Consider the following 15,286-nt stretch of genomic DNA (forward strand, 5'->3'; position numbering starts at 1 on the left):
ATAAAACTCTTTCTGCATTTCATTGCAAGCAAGCCCGAAAGTGTTTTAATGCTTCATAATGGATTGTAAAAGCAAAGTTGCTGTGTGCTGAAAACAAGTTGTTCTTTGACAGTCTTGAATTCTGACTGCAGTTCAGCCAATAAAAATGTATTTCTGTCATTCATTGCAAACAAGCCAGAAAGTGTTTTTCGTTGCTCTTCTTGTCTGAATAAACAAATATGCAGTTTGCTGGAAATAAGCTGTACTCTGACAGTCGTTCTTATGGAGTGCAGTTCAGCTAATAAAACTCTTTCTGCCTTTCATTGCAAGCAAGCCCGAAAGTGTTTTTATGCTTCATACTGGATTGTAAAAGCAAAGTTGCCGTGTGCTGAAAACAAGTTGTTCTTTGACAGTCTTGAATACTGAGTGCAGTTCAGTTAACAAAAATGCCTTTCTGGTGCTCATTGCAAACAAGTCAGAAAGTGTTTTTCGTTGCTCTTCTTGTCTGAATAAACAAATATGCAGTTTGCTGGAAATAAGCTGTACTCTGACAGTCGTTCTTATGGAGTGCAGTTCAGTTAATAAAACTCTTTCTGCCTTTCATTGCAAGCAAGCCCGAAAGTGTTTTTATGCTTCATACTGGATTGTAAAAGCAAAGTTGCCGTGTGCTGAAAACAAGTTGTTCTTTGACAGTCTTGAATACTGTGTGCAGTTCAGTTAATAAAACTGTCTTTCTGGTACTCATTGCAAGCAAGCCAGAAAGTGTTTTTCGTTGCTCTTCTTGTCTGAATAAACAAATATGCAGTTTGCTGGAAATAAGCTGTACTCTGACAGTCGTTCTTATGGAGTGCAGTTCAGTTAATAAAACTCTTTCTGCCTTTCATTGCAAGCAAGCCCGAAAGTGTTTTTATGCTTCATACTGGATTGTAAAAGCAAAGTTGCCGTGTGCTGAAAACAAGTTGTTCTTTGACAGTCTTGAATACTGAGTGCAGTTCAGTTAATAAAACTGTCTTTCTGGTGCTCATTGCAAACAAGCCAGAAAGTGTTTTTCGTTGCTCTTCTTGTCTGAATAAACAATTATGCAGTTTGCTGGAAATAAGCTGTACTCTGACAGTCGTCCTTATGGAGTGCAGTTCAGCTAATAAAACTCTTTCTGCCTTTCATTGCAAGCAAGCCCGAAAGTGTTTTTATGCTTCATACTGGATTGTAAAAGCAAAGTTGCCGTGTGCTGAAAACAAGTTGTTCTTTGACAGTCTTGAATACTGAGTGCAGTTCAGTTAACAAAAATGCCTTTCTGGTGCTCATTGCAAACAAGCCAGAAAGTGTTTTTCGTTGCTCTTCTTGTCTGAATAAACAAATATGCAGTTTGCTGGAAATAAGCTGTACTCTGACAGTCGTTCTTATGGAGTGCAGTTCAGTTAATAAAACTCTTTCTGCCTTTCATTGCAAGCAAGCCCGAAAGTGTTTTTATGCTTCATACTGGATTGTAAAAGCAAAGTTGCCGTGTGCTGAAAACAAGTTGTTCTTTGACAGTCTTGAATACTGAGTGCAGTTCAGTTAATAAAACTGTCTTTCTGGTGCTCATTGCAAACAAGCCAGAAAGTGTTTTTCGTTGCTCTTCTTGTCTGAATAAACAAATATGCAGTTTGCTGGAAATAAGCTGTACTCTGACAGTCGTTCTTATGGAGTGCAGTTCAGCTAATAAACCTCTTTCTGCCTTTCATTGCAAGCAAGCCCGAAAGTGTTTTTATGCTTCATACTGGATTGTAAAAGCAAAGTTGCCGTGTGCTGAAAACAAGTTGTTCTTTGACAGTCTTTCAATACTGAGTGCAGTTCAGTTAATAAAACTGTCTTTCTGGTGCTCATTGCAAACAAGCTAGAAATTGTTTTTCTGTGTTCCAATTGTTAGTATAAACAAATATGCAGGCTGCTGAAAGCAAGCTGTTCTTTGATAGTCTTTCTTATGGAGTGCAGTTCAGCTAATAAAACTCTTTCTGCATTTCATTGCAAGCAAGCCCGAAAGTGTTTTTATGCTTTATAATGGATTGTAAAAGCAAAGTTGCTGTTTGCTGAAAACAAGTTGTTCTTTGACAGTCTTGAATTCTGAAAGCAGTTCAGCCAATAAAAATGTATTTCTGTCATTCATTGCAAACAAGCCAGAAAGTGTTTTTCTTTGCTCTTCTCGTCTGTATAAGCAAAGATGCAGTTTGCTGGAAATAAGCCGTACTCTGACAGTCGTTCTTATGGAGTGCAGTTCAGCTAATGAAACTCTTTCTGCCTTTCATTGCAAGCAAGCCCGAAACTGTTTTTATGCTTCATACTGGATTGTAAAAGCAAAGTTGCCGTGTGCTGAAAACAAGTTGTTCTTTGACAGTCTTGAATACTGAGTGCAGTTCAGTTAATAAAACTGTCTTTCTGGTGCTCATTGCAAACAAGCCAGAAAGTGTTTTTCGTTGCTCTTCTTGTCTGAATAAACAAATATGCAGTTTGCTGGAAATAAGCTGTACTCTGACAGTCGTTCTTATGGAGTGCAGTTCAGCTAATAAAACTCTTTCTACCTTTCATTGCAAGCAAGCCCGAAAGTGTTTTTATGCTTCATACTGGATTGTAAAAGCAGAGTTGCCGTGTGCTGAAAACAAGTTGTTCTTTGACAGTCTTGAATACTGAGTGCAGTTCAGTTAACAAAAATGCCTTTCTGGTGCTCATTGCAAACAAGCCAGAAAGTGTTTTTCTGTGTTCCAATTGTTAGTATAAACAAATATGCAGTCTGCTGAAAGCAAGCTGTTCTTTGATAGTCTTTCTTATGGAGTGCAGTTCAGCTAATAAAACTCTTTCTGCCTTTCATTGCAAGCAAGCCCGAAAGTGTTTTTATGCTTTATATTGGATTGTAAAGGCAAAGTTGCAGTTTGCTGAAAACAAGTTGTTCTTTGACAGTCTTGAATTCTGACTGCAGTTCAGCCAATAAAAATGTATTTCTGTCATTCATTGCAAACAAGCCAGAAAGTATTTTTCGTTGCTCTTCTTGTCTGAATAAACAAATATGCAGTTTGCTGGAAATAAGCTGTACTCTGACAGTCGTTCTTATGGAGTGCAGTTCAGCTAATAAAACTCTTTCTGCCTTTCATTGCAAGCAAGCCCGAAAGTGTTTTTATGCTTCATACTGAATTGTAAAAGCAAAGTTGCCGTGTGCTGAAAACAAGTTGTTCTTTGACAGTCTTGAATACTGAGTGCAGTTCAGTTAATAAAACTGTCTTTCTGGTGCTCATTGCAAACAAGCCAGAAAGTGTTTTTCGTTGCTCTTCTTGTCTGAATAAACAAATATGCAGTTTGCTGGAAATAAGCTGTACTCTGACAGTCGTTCTTATGGAGTGCAGTTCAGTTAATAAAACTCTTTCTGCCTTTCATTGCAAGCAAGCCCGAAAGTGTTTTTATGCTTCATACTGGATTGTAAAAGCAAAGTTGCCGTGTGCTGAAAACAAGTTGTTCTTTGACAGTCTTGAATACTGAGTGCAGTTCAGTTAATAAAACTGTCTTTCTGGTGCTCATTGCAAACAAGCCAGAAAGTGTTTTTCGTTGCTCTTCTTGTCTGAATAAACAAATATGCAGTTTGCTGGAAATAAGCTGTACTCTGACAGTCGTTCTTATGGAGTGCAGTTCAGCTAATAAAACTCTTTCTGCCTTTCATTGCAAGCAAGCCCGAAAGTGTTTTTATGCTTCATACTGAATTGTAAAAGCAAAGTTGCCGTGTGCTGAAAACAAGTTGTTCTTTGACAGTCTTGAATACTGAGTGCAGTTCAGTTAATAAAACTGTCTTTCTGGTGCTCATTGCAAACAAGCCAGAAAGTGTTTTTCGTTGCTCTTCTTGTCTGAATAAACAAATATGCAGTTTGCTGGAAATAAGCTGTACTCTGACAGTCGTTCTTATGGAGTGCAGTTCAGTTAATAAAACTCTTTCTGCCTTTCATTGCAAGCAAGCCCGAAAGTGTTTTTATGCTTCATACTGGATTGTAAAAGCAAAGTTGCCGTGTGCTGAAAACAAGTTGTTCTTTGACAGTCTTGAATACTGAGTGCAGTTCAGTTAATAAAACTGTCTTTCTGGTGCTCATTGCAAACAAGCCAGAAAGTGTTTTTCGTTGCTCTTCTTGTCTGAATAAACAAATATGCAGTTTGCTGGAAATAAGCTGTACTCTGACAGTCGTTCTTATGGAGTGCAGTTCAGCTAATAAAACTCTTTCTGCCTTTCATTGCAAGCAAGCCCGAAAGTGTTTTTATGCTTCATACTGGATTGTAAAAGCAAAGTTGCCGTGTGCTGAAAACAAGTTGTTCTTTGACAGTCTTGAATACTGAGTGCAGTTCAGTTAATAAAACTGTCTTTCTGGTGCTCATTGCAAACAAGCTAGAAATTGTTTTTCTGTGTTCCAATTGTTAGTATAAACAAATATGCAGTCTGCTGAAAGCAAGCTGTTCTTTGATAGTCTTTCTTATGGAGTGCAGTTCAGCTAATAAAACTCTTTCTGCATTTCATTGCAAGCAAGCCCGAAAGTGTTTTAATGCTTCATAATGGATTGTAAAAGCAAAGTTGCTGTGTGCTGAAAACAAGTTGTTCTTTGACAGTCTTGAATTCTGACTGCAGTTCAGCCAATAAAAATGTATTTCTGTCATTCATTGCAAACAAGCCAGAAAGTGTTTTTCGTTGCTCTTCTTGTCTGAATAAACAAATATGCAGTTTGCTGGAAATAAGCTGTACTCTGACAGTCGTTCTTATGGAGTGCAGTTCAGCTAATAAAACTCTTTCTGCCTTTCATTGCAAGCAAGCCCGAAAGTGTTTTAATGCTTCATACTGGATTGTAAAAGCAAAGTTGCCGTGTGCTGAAAACAAGTTGTTCTTTGACAGTCTTTCAATACTGAGTGCAGTTCAGTTAATAAAACTGTCTTTCTGGTGCTCATTGCAAACAAGCTAGAAATTGTTTTTCTGTGTTCCAATTGTTAGTATAAACAAATATGCAGTCTGCTGAAAGCAAGCTGTTCTTTGATAGTCTTTCTTATGGAGTGCAGTTCAGCTAATAAAACTCTTTCTGCATTTCATTGCAAGCAAGCCCGAAAGTGTTTTTATGCTTTATAATGGATTGTAAAAGCAAAGTTGCTGTTTGCTGAAAACAAGTTGTTCTTTGACAGTCTTGAATTCTGAAAGCAGTTCAGCCAATAAAAATGTAATTCTGTCATTCATTGCAAACAAGCCAGAAAGTGTTTTTCTTTGCTCTTCTCGTCTGTATAAGCAAAGATGCAGTTTGCTGGAAATAAGCCGTACTCTGACAGTCGTTCTTATGGAGTGCAGTTCAGCTAATGAAACTCTTTCTGCCTTTCATTGCAAGCAAGCCCGAAACTGTTTTTATGCTTCATACTGGATTGTAAAAGCAAAGTTGCCGTGTGCTGAAAACAAGTTGTTCTTTGACAGTCTTGAATACTGAGTGCAGTTCAGTTAATAAAACTGTCTTTCTGGTGCTCATTGCAAACAAGCCAGAAAGTGTTTTTCGTTGCTCTTCTTGTCTGAATAAACAAATATGCAGTTTGCTGGAAATAAGCTGTACTCTGACAGTCGTTCTTATGGAGTGCAGTTCAGCTAATAAAACTCTTTCTACCTTTCATTGCAAGCAAGCCCGAAAGTGTTTTTATGCTTCATACTGGATTGTAAAAGCAGAGTTGCCGTGTGCTGAAAACAAGTTGTTCTTTGACAGTCTTGAATACTGAGTGCAGTTCAGTTAACAAAAATGCCTTTCTGGTGCTCATTGCAAACAAGCCAGAAAGTGTTTTTCTGTGTTCCAATTGTTAGTATAAACAAATATGCAGTCTGCTGAAAGCAAGCTGTTCTTTGATAGTCTTTCTTATGGAGTGCAGTTCAGCTAATAAAACTCTTTCTGCCTTTCATTGCAAGCAAGCCCGAAAGTGTTTTTATGCTTTATATTGGATTGTAAAGGCAAAGTTGCAGTTTGCTGAAAACAAGTTGTTCTTTGACAGTCTTGAATTCTGACTGCAGTTCAGCCAATAAAAATGTATTTCTGTCATTCATTGCAAACAAGCCAGAAAGTATTTTTCGTTGCTCTTCTTGTCTGAATAAACAAATATGCAGTTTGCTGGAAATAAGCTGTACTCTGACAGTCGTTCTTATGGAGTGCAGTTCAGCTAATAAAACTCTTTCTGCCTTTCATTGCAAGCAAGCCCGAAAGTGTTTTTATGCTTCATACTGAATTGTAAAAGCAAAGTTGCCGTGTGCTGAAAACAAGTTGTTCTTTGACAGTCTTGAATACTGAGTGCAGTTCAGTTAATAAAACTGTCTTTCTGGTGCTCATTGCAAACAAGCCAGAAAGTCTTTTTCGTTGCTCTTCTTGTCTGAATAAACAAATATGCAGTTTGCTGGAAATAAGCTGTACTCTGACAGTCGTTCTTATGGAGTGCAGTTCAGTTAATAAAACTCTTTCTGCCTTTCATTGCAAGCAAGCCCGAAAGTGTTTTTATGCTTCATACTGGATTGTAAAAGCAAAGTTGCCGTGTGCTGAAAACAAGTTGTTCTTTGACAGTCTTGAATACTGAGTGCAGTTCAGTTAATAAAACTGTCTTTCTGGTGCTCATTGCAAACAAGCCAGAAAGTGTTTTTCGTTGCTCTTCTTGTCTGAATAAACAAATATGCAGTTTGCTGGAAATAAGCTGTACTCTGACAGTCGTTCTTATGGAGTGCAGTTCAGCTAATAAAACTCTTTCTGCCTTTCATTGCAAGCAAGCCCGAAAGTGTTTTTATGCTTCATACTGGATTGTAAAAGCAAAGTTGCCGTGTGCTGAAAACAAGTTGTTCTTTGACAGTCTTGAATACTGAGTGCAGTTCAGTTAATAAAACTGTCTTTCTGGTGCTCATTGCAAACAAGCTAGAAATTGTTTTTCTGTGTTCCAATTGTTAGTATAAACAAATATGCAGTCTGCTGAAAGCAAGCTGTTCTTTGATAGTCTTTCTTATGGAGTGCAGTTCAGCTAATAAAACTCTTTCTGCATTTCATTGCAAGCAAGCCCGAAAGTGTTTTAATGCTTCATAATGGATTGTAAAAGCAAAGTTGCTGTGTGCTGAAAACAAGTTGTTCTTTGACAGTCTTGAATTCTGACTGCAGTTCAGCCAATAAAAATGTATTTCTGTCATTCATTGCAAACAGGCCAGAAAGTGTTTTTCGTTGCTCTTCTTGTCTGAATAAACAAATATGCAGTTTGCTGGAAATAAGCTGTACTCTGACAGTCGTTCTTATGGAGTGCAGTTCAGCTAATAAAACTCTTTCTGCCTTTCATTGCAAGCAAGCCCGAAAGTGTTTTTATGCTTCATACTGGATTGTAAAAGCAAAGTTGCCGTGTGCTGAAAACAAGTTGTTCTTTGACAGTCTTGAATACTGAGTGCAGTTCAGTTAACAAAAATGCCTTTCTGGTGCTCATTGCAAACAAGTCAGAAAGTGTTTTTCGTTGCTCTTCTTGTCTGAATAAACAAATATGCAGTTTGCTGGAAATAAGCTGTACTCTGACAGTCGTTCTTATGGAGTGCAGTTCAGTTAATAAAACTCTTTCTGCCTTTCATTGCAAGCAAGCCCGAAAGTGTTTTTATGCTTCATACTGGATTGTAAAAGCAAAGTTGCCGTGTGCTGAAAACAAGTTGTTCTTTGACAGTCTTGAATACTGAGTGCAGTTCAGTTAATAAAACTGTCTTTCTGGTGCTCATTGCAAACAAGCCAGAAAGTGTTTTTCGTTGCTCTTCTTGTCTGAATAAACAAATATGCAGTTTGCTGGAAATAAGCTGTACTCTGACAGTCGTTCTTATGGAGTGCAGTTCAGCTAATAAAACTCTTTCTGCCTTTCATTGCAAGCAAGCCCGAAAGTGTTTTTATGCTTCATACTGGATTGTAAAAGCAAAGTTGCCGTGTGCTGAAAACAAGTTGTTCTTTGACAGTCTTGAATACTGAGTGCAGTTCAGTTAATAAAACTGTCTTTCTGGTGCTCATTGCAAACAAGCTAGAAATTGTTTTTCTGTGTTCCAATTGTTAGTATAAACAAATATGCAGTCTGCTGAAAGCAAGCTGTTCTTTGATAGTCTTTCTTATGGAGTGCAGTTCAGCTAATAAAACTCTTTCTGCATTTCATTGCAAGCAAGCCCGAAAGTGTTTTAATGCTTCATAATGGATTGTAAAAGCAAAGTTGCTGTGTGCTGAAAACAAGTTGTTCTTTGACAGTCTTGAATTCTGACTGCAGTTCAGCCAATAAAAATGTATTTCTGTCATTCATTGCAAACAGGCCAGAAAGTGTTTTTCGTTGCTCTTCTTGTCTGAATAAACAAATATGCAGTTTGCTGGAAATAAGCTGTACTCTGACAGTCGTTCTTATGGAGTGCAGTTCAGCTAATAAAACTCTTTCTGCCTTTCATTGCAAGCAAGCCCGAAAGTGTTTTTATGCTTCATACTGGATTGTAAAAGCAAAGTTGCCGTGTGCTGAAAACAAGTTGTTCTTTGACAGTCTTGAATACTGAGTGCAGTTCAGTTAACAAAAATGCCTTTCTGGTGCTCATTGCAAACAAGTCAGAAAGTGTTTTTCGTTGCTCTTCTTGTCTGAATAAACAAATATGCAGTTTGCTGGAAATAAGCTGTACTCTGACAGTCGTTCTTATGGAGTGCAGTTCAGTTAATAAAACTCTTTCTGCCTTTCATTGCAAGCAAGCCCGAAAGTGTTTTTATGCTTCATACTGGATTGTAAAAGCAAAGTTGCCGTGTGCTGAAAACAAGTTGTTCTTTGACAGTCTTGAATACTGTGTGCAGTTCAGTTAATAAAACTGTCTTTCTGGTGCTCATTGCAAGCAAGCCAGAAAGTGTTTTTCGTTGCTCTTCTTGTCTGAATAAACAAATATGCAGTTTGCTGGAAATAAGCTGTACTCTGACAGTCGTTCTTATGGAGTGCAGTTCACTTAATAAAACTCTTTCTGCCTTTCATTGCAAGCAAGCCCGAAAGTGTTTTTATGCTTCATACTGGATTGTAAAAGCAAAGTTGCCGTGTGCTGAAAACAAGTTGTTCTTTGACAGTCTTGAATACTGAGTGCAGTTCAGTTAATAAAACTGTCTTTCTGGTGCTCATTGCAAACAAGCCAGAAAGTGTTTTTCGTTGCTCTTCTTGTCTGAATAAACAATTATGCAGTTTGCTGGAAATAAGCTGTACTCTGACAGTCGTCCTTATGGAGTGCAGTTCAGCTAATAAAACTCTTTCTGCCTTTCATTGCAAGCAAGCCCGAAAGTGTTTTTATGCTTCATACTGGATTGTAAAAGCAAAGTTGCCGTGTGCTGAAAACAAGTTGTTCTTTGACAGTCTTGAATACTGAGTGCAGTTCAGTTAACAAAAATGCCTTTCTGGTGCTCATTGCAAACAAGCCAGAAAGTGTTTTTCGTTGCTCTTCTTGTCTGAATAAACAAATATGCAGTTTGCTGGAAATAAGCTGTACTCTGACAGTCGTTCTTATGGAGTGCAGTTCAGCTAATAAACCTCTTTCTGCCTTTCATTGCAAGCAAGCCCGAAAGTGTTTTTATGCTTCATACTGGATTGTAAAAGCAAAGTTGCCGTGTGCTGAAAACAAGTTGTTCTTTGACAGTCTTTCAATACTGAGTGCAGTTCAGTTAATAAAACTGTCTTTCTGGTGCTCATTGCAAACAAGCTAGAAATTGTTTTTCTGTGTTCCAATTGTTAGTATAAACAAATATGCAGTCTGCTGAAAGCAAGCTGTTCTTTGATAGTCTTTCTTATGGAGTGCAGTTCAGCTAATAAAACTCTTTCTGCATTTCATTGCAAGCAAGCCCGCAAGTGTTTTTATGCTTTATAATGGATTGTAAAAGCAAAGTTGCTGTTTGCTGAAAACAAGTTGTTCTTTGACAGTCTTGAATTCTGAAAGCAGTTCAGCCAATAAAAATGTATTTCTGTCATTCATTGCAAACAAGCCAGAAAGTGTTTTTCTTTGCTCTTCTCGTCTGTATAAGCAAAGATGCAGTTTGCTGGAAATAAGCCGTACTCTGACAGTCGTTCTTATGGAGTGCAGTTCAGCTAATGAAACTCTTTCTGCCTTTCATTGCAAGCAAGCCCGAAAGTGTTTTTATGCTTCATACTGGATTGTAAAAGCAAAGTTGCCGTGTGCTGAAAACAAGTTGTTCTTTGACAGTCTTGAATACTGAGTGCAGTTCAGTTAATAAAACTGTCTTTCTGGTGCTCATTGCAAACAAGCCAGAAAGTGTTTTTCGTTGCTCTTCTTGTCTGAATAAACAAATATGCAGTTTGCTGGAAATAAGCTGTACTCTGACAGTCGTTCTTATGGAGTGCAGTTCAGCTAATAAAACTCTTTCTACCTTTCATTGCAAGCAAGCCCGAAAGTGTTTTTATGCTTCATACTGGATTGTAAAAGCAGAGTTGCCGTGTGCTGAAAACAAGTTGTTCTTTGACAGTCTTGAATACTGAGTGCAGTTCAGTTAACAAAAATGCCTTTCTGGTGCTCATTGCAAACAAGCCAGAAAGTGTTTTTCTGTGTTCCAATTGTTAGTATAAACAAATATGCAGTCTGCTGAAAGCAAGCTGTTCTTTGATAGTCTTTCTTATGGAGTGCAGTTCAGCTAATAAAACTCTTTCTGCCTTTCATTGCAAGCAAGCCCGAAAGTGTTTTTATGCTTTATATTGGATTGTAAAGGCAAAGTTGCAGTTTGCTAAAAACAAGTTGTTCTTTGACAGTCTTGAATTCTGACTGCAGTTCAGCCAATAAAAATGTATTTCTGTCATTCATTGCAAACAAGCCAGAAAGTATTTTTCGTTGCTCTTCTTGTCTGAATAAACAAATATGCAGTTTGCTGGAAATAAGCTGTACTCTGACAGTCGTTCTTATGGAGTGCAGTTCAGCTAATAAAACTCTTTCTGCCTTTCATTGCAAGCAAGCCCGAAAGTGTTTTTATGCTTCATACTGAATTGTAAAAGCAAAGTTGCCGTGTGCTGAAAACAAGTTGTTCTTTGACAGTCTTGAATACTGAGTGCAGTTCAGTTAATAAAACTGTCTTTCTGGTGCTCATTGCAAACAAGCCAGAAAGTCTTTTTCGTTGCTCTTCTTGTCTGAATAAACAAATATGCAGTTTGCTGGAAATAAGCTGTACTCTGACAGTCGTTCTTATGGAGTGCAGTTCAGTTAATAAAACTCTTTCTGCCTTTCATTGCAAGCAAGCCCGAAAGTGTTTTTATGCTTCATACTGGATTGTAAAAGCAAAGTTGCCGTGTGCTGAAAACAAGTTGTTCTTTGACAGTCTTGAATACTGTGTGCAGTTCAGTTAATAAAACTGTCTTTCTGGTGCTCATTGCAAGCAAGCCAGAAAGTGTTTTTCGTTGCTCTTCTTGTCTGAATAAACAAATATGCAGTTTGCTGGAAATAAGCTGTACTCTGACAGTCGTTCTTATGGAGTGCAGTTCAGCTAATAAAACTCTTTCTGCCTTTCATTGCAAGCAAGCCCGAAAGTGTTTTTATGCTTCATACTGGATTGTAAAAGCAAAGTTGCCGTGTGCTGAAAACAAGTTGTTCTTTGACAGTCTTGAATACTGAGTGCAGTTCAGTTAATAAAACTGTCTTTCTGGTGCTCATTGCAAACAAGCTAGAAATTGTTTTTCTGTGTTCCAATTGTTAGTATAAACAAATATGCAGTCTGCTGAAAGCAAGCTGTTCTTTGATAGTCTTTCTTATGGAGTGCAGTTCAGCTAATAAAACTCTTTCTGCATTTCATTGCAAGCAAGCCCGAAAGTGTTTTTATGCTTTATAATGGATTGTAAAAGCAAAGTTGCTGTTTGCTGAAAACAAGTTGTTCTTTGACAGTCTTGAATTCTGACTGCAGTTCAGCCAATAAAAATGTATTTCTGTCATTCATTGCAAACAAGCCCGAAAGTGTTTTTATCCTTCATACTGGATTGTAAACGCAAAGTTGCCGTGTGCTGAAAACAAGTTGTTCTTTGACAGTCTTGAATACTGAGTGCAGTTCAGTTAATAAAACTGTCTTTCTGGTGCTCATTGCAAACAAGCCAGAAAGTGTTTTTCGTTGCTCTTCTTGTCTGAATAAACAAATATGCAGTTTGCTGGAAATAAGCTGTACTCTGACAGTCGTTCTTATGGAGTGCAGTTCAGCTAATAAAACTCTTTCTGCCTTTCATTGCAAGCAAGCCCGAAAGTGTTTTTATGCTTCATACTGGATTGTAAAAGCAGAGTTGCCGTGTGCTGAAAATAAGTTGTTCTTTGACAGTCTTGAATACTGAGTGCAGTTCAGTTAATAAAACTGTCTTTCTGGTGCTCATTGCAAACATGCTAGAAATTGTTTTTCTGTGTTCCAATTGTTAGTATAAACAAATATGCAGTCTGCTGAAAGCAAGCTGTTCTTTGATAGTCTTTCTTATGGAGTGCAGATCAGCTAATAAAACTCTTTCTGCCTTTCATTGCAAGCAAGCCCGAAAGTGTTTTTATGCTTCATAATGGATTGTAAAAGCAAAGTTGCCGTGTGCTGAAAACAAGTTGTTCTTTGACAGTCTTGAATACTGAGTGCAGTTCAGTTAACAAAAATGCCTTTCTGGTGCTCATTGCAAACAAGCCAGAAAGTGTTTTTCTGTGTTCCAATTGTTAGTATAAACAAATATGCAGTCTGCTGAAAGCAAGCTGTTCTTTGATAGTCTTTCTTATGGAGTGCAGTTCAGCTAATAAAACTCTTTCTGCCTTTCATTGCAAGCAAGCCCGAAAGTGTTTTTATGCTTTATAATGGATTGTAAAGGCAAAGTTGCAGTTTGCTGAAAACAAGTTGTTCTTTGACAGTCTTGAATTCTGACTGCAGTTCAGCCAATAAAAATGTATTTCTGTCATTCATTGCAAACAAGCCAGAAAGTATTTTTCGTTGCTCTTCTTGTCTGAATAAACAATTATGCAGTTTGCTGGAAATAAGCTGTACTCTGACAGTCGTCCTTATGGAGTGCAGTTCAGCTAATAAAACTCTTTCTGCCTTTCATTGCAAGCAAGCCCGAAAGTGTTTTTATGCTTCATACTGGATTGTAAAAGCAAAGTTGCCGTGTGCTGAAAACAAGTTGTTCTTTGACAGTCTTGAATACTGAGTGCAGTTCAGTTAACAAAAATGCCTTTCTGGTGCTCATTGCAAACAAGCCAGAAAGTGTTTTTCGTTGCTCTTCTTGTCTGAATAAACAAATATGCAGTTTGCTGGAAATAAGCTGTACTCTGACAGTCGTTCTTATGGAGTGCAGTTCAGTTAATAAAACTCTTTCTGCCTTTCATTGCAAGCAAGCCCGAAAGTGTTTTTATGCTTCATACTGGATTGTAAAAGCAAAGTTGCCGTGTGCTGAAAACAAGTTGTTCTTTGACAGTCTTGAATACTGAGTGCAGTTCAGTTAATAAAACTGTCTTTCTGGTGCTCATTGCAAACAAGCCAGAAAGTGTTTTTCGTTGCTCTCCTTGTCTGAATAAACAAATATGCAGTTTGCTGGAAATAAGCTGTACTCTGACAGTCGTTCTTATGGAGTGCAGTTCAGCTAATAAAACTCTTTCTGCCTTTCATTGCAAGCAAGCCCGAAAGTGTTTTTATGCTTCATACTGGATTGTAAAAGCAAAGTTGCCGTGTGCTGAAAACAAGTTGTTCTTTGACAGTCTTGAATACTGAGTGCAGTTCAGTTAATAAAACTGTCTTTCTGGTGCTCATTGCAAACAAGCTAGAAATTGTTTTTCTGTGTTCCAATTGTTAGTATAAACAAATATGCAGTCTGCTGAAAGCAAGCTGTTCTTTGATAGTCTTTCTTATGGAGTGCAGTTCAGCTAATAAAACTCTTTCTGCCTTTCATTGCAAGCAAGCCCGAAAGTGTTTTTATGCTTCATACTGGATTGTAAAAGCAAAGTTGCCGTGTGCTGAAAACAAGTTGTTCTTTGACAGTGTTGAATACTGAGTGCAGTTCAGTTAATAAAACTGTCTTTCTGGTGCTCATTGCAAACAAGCCAGAAAGTGTTTTTCTGTGTTCCAATTGTTAGTATAAACAAATATGCAGTCTGCTGAAAGCAAGCTGTTCTTTGATAGTCTTTCTTATGGAGTGCAGTTCAGCTAATAAAACTCTTTCTGCCTTTCATTGCAAGCAAGCCCGAAAGTGTTTTTATGCTTTATAGTGGATTGTAAAGGCAAAGTTGCAGTTTGCTGAAAACAAGTTGTTCTTTGACAGTCTTGAATTCTGACTGCAGTTCAGCCAATAAAAATGTATTTCTGTCATTCATTGCAAACAAGCCAGAAAGTATTTTTCGTTGCTCTTCTTGTCTGAATAAACAATTATGCAGTTTGCTGGAAATAAGCTGTACTCTGACAGTCGTCCTTATGGAGTGCAGTTCAGCTAATAAAACTCTTTCTGCCTTTCATTGCAAGCAAGCCCGAAAGTGTTTTTATGCTTCATACTGGATTGTAAAAGCAAAGTTGCCGTGTGCTGAAAACAAGTTGTTCTTTGACAGTCTTGAATACTGAGTGCAGTTCAGTTAATAAAACTGTCTTTCTGGTGCTCATTGCAAACAAGCCAGAAAGTGTTTTTCGTTGCTCTTCTTGTCTGAATAAACAGATATGCAGTTTGCTGGAAATAAGCTGTACTCTGACAGTCGTTCTTATGGAGTGCAGTTCAGCTAATAAAACTCTTTCTGCCTTTCATTGCAAGCAAGCCCGAAAGTGTTTTTATGCTTCATACTGGATTGTAAAAGCAAAGTTGCCGTGTGCTGAAAACAAGTTGTTCTTTGACAGTCTTGAATACTGAGTGCAGTTCAGTTAATAAAACTGTCTTTCTGGTGCTCATTGCAAACAAGCTAGAATTTGTTTTTCTGTGTTCCAATTGTTAGCATAAACAAATATGCAGTCTGCTGAAAGCAAGCTGTTCTTTGATAGTCTTTCTTATGGAGTGCAGTTCAGCTAATAAAACTCTTTCTGCATTTCATTGCAAGCAAGCCCGAAAGTGTTTTAATGCTTCATAATGGATTGTAAAAGCAAAGTTGCTGTGTGCTGAAAACAAGTTGTTCTTTGACAGTCTTGAATTCTGACTGCAGTTCAGCCAATAAAAATGTATTTCTGTCATTCATTGCAAACAAGCCAGAAAGTGTTTTTCGTTGCTCTTCTTGTCTGAATAAACAATTATGCAGTTTGCTGGAAATAAGCTGTACTCTGACAGTCGTCCTTATGGAGTGCAGTTCAGCTAATAAAACTCTGTCTGCCTTTCA

This window comes from Hoplias malabaricus, chromosome 11 (assembly GCF_029633855.1).
Source record: "Hoplias malabaricus isolate fHopMal1 chromosome 11, fHopMal1.hap1, whole genome shotgun sequence".
NCBI classification, from domain to species: Eukaryota; Metazoa; Chordata; class Actinopteri; order Characiformes; family Erythrinidae; genus Hoplias; species Hoplias malabaricus.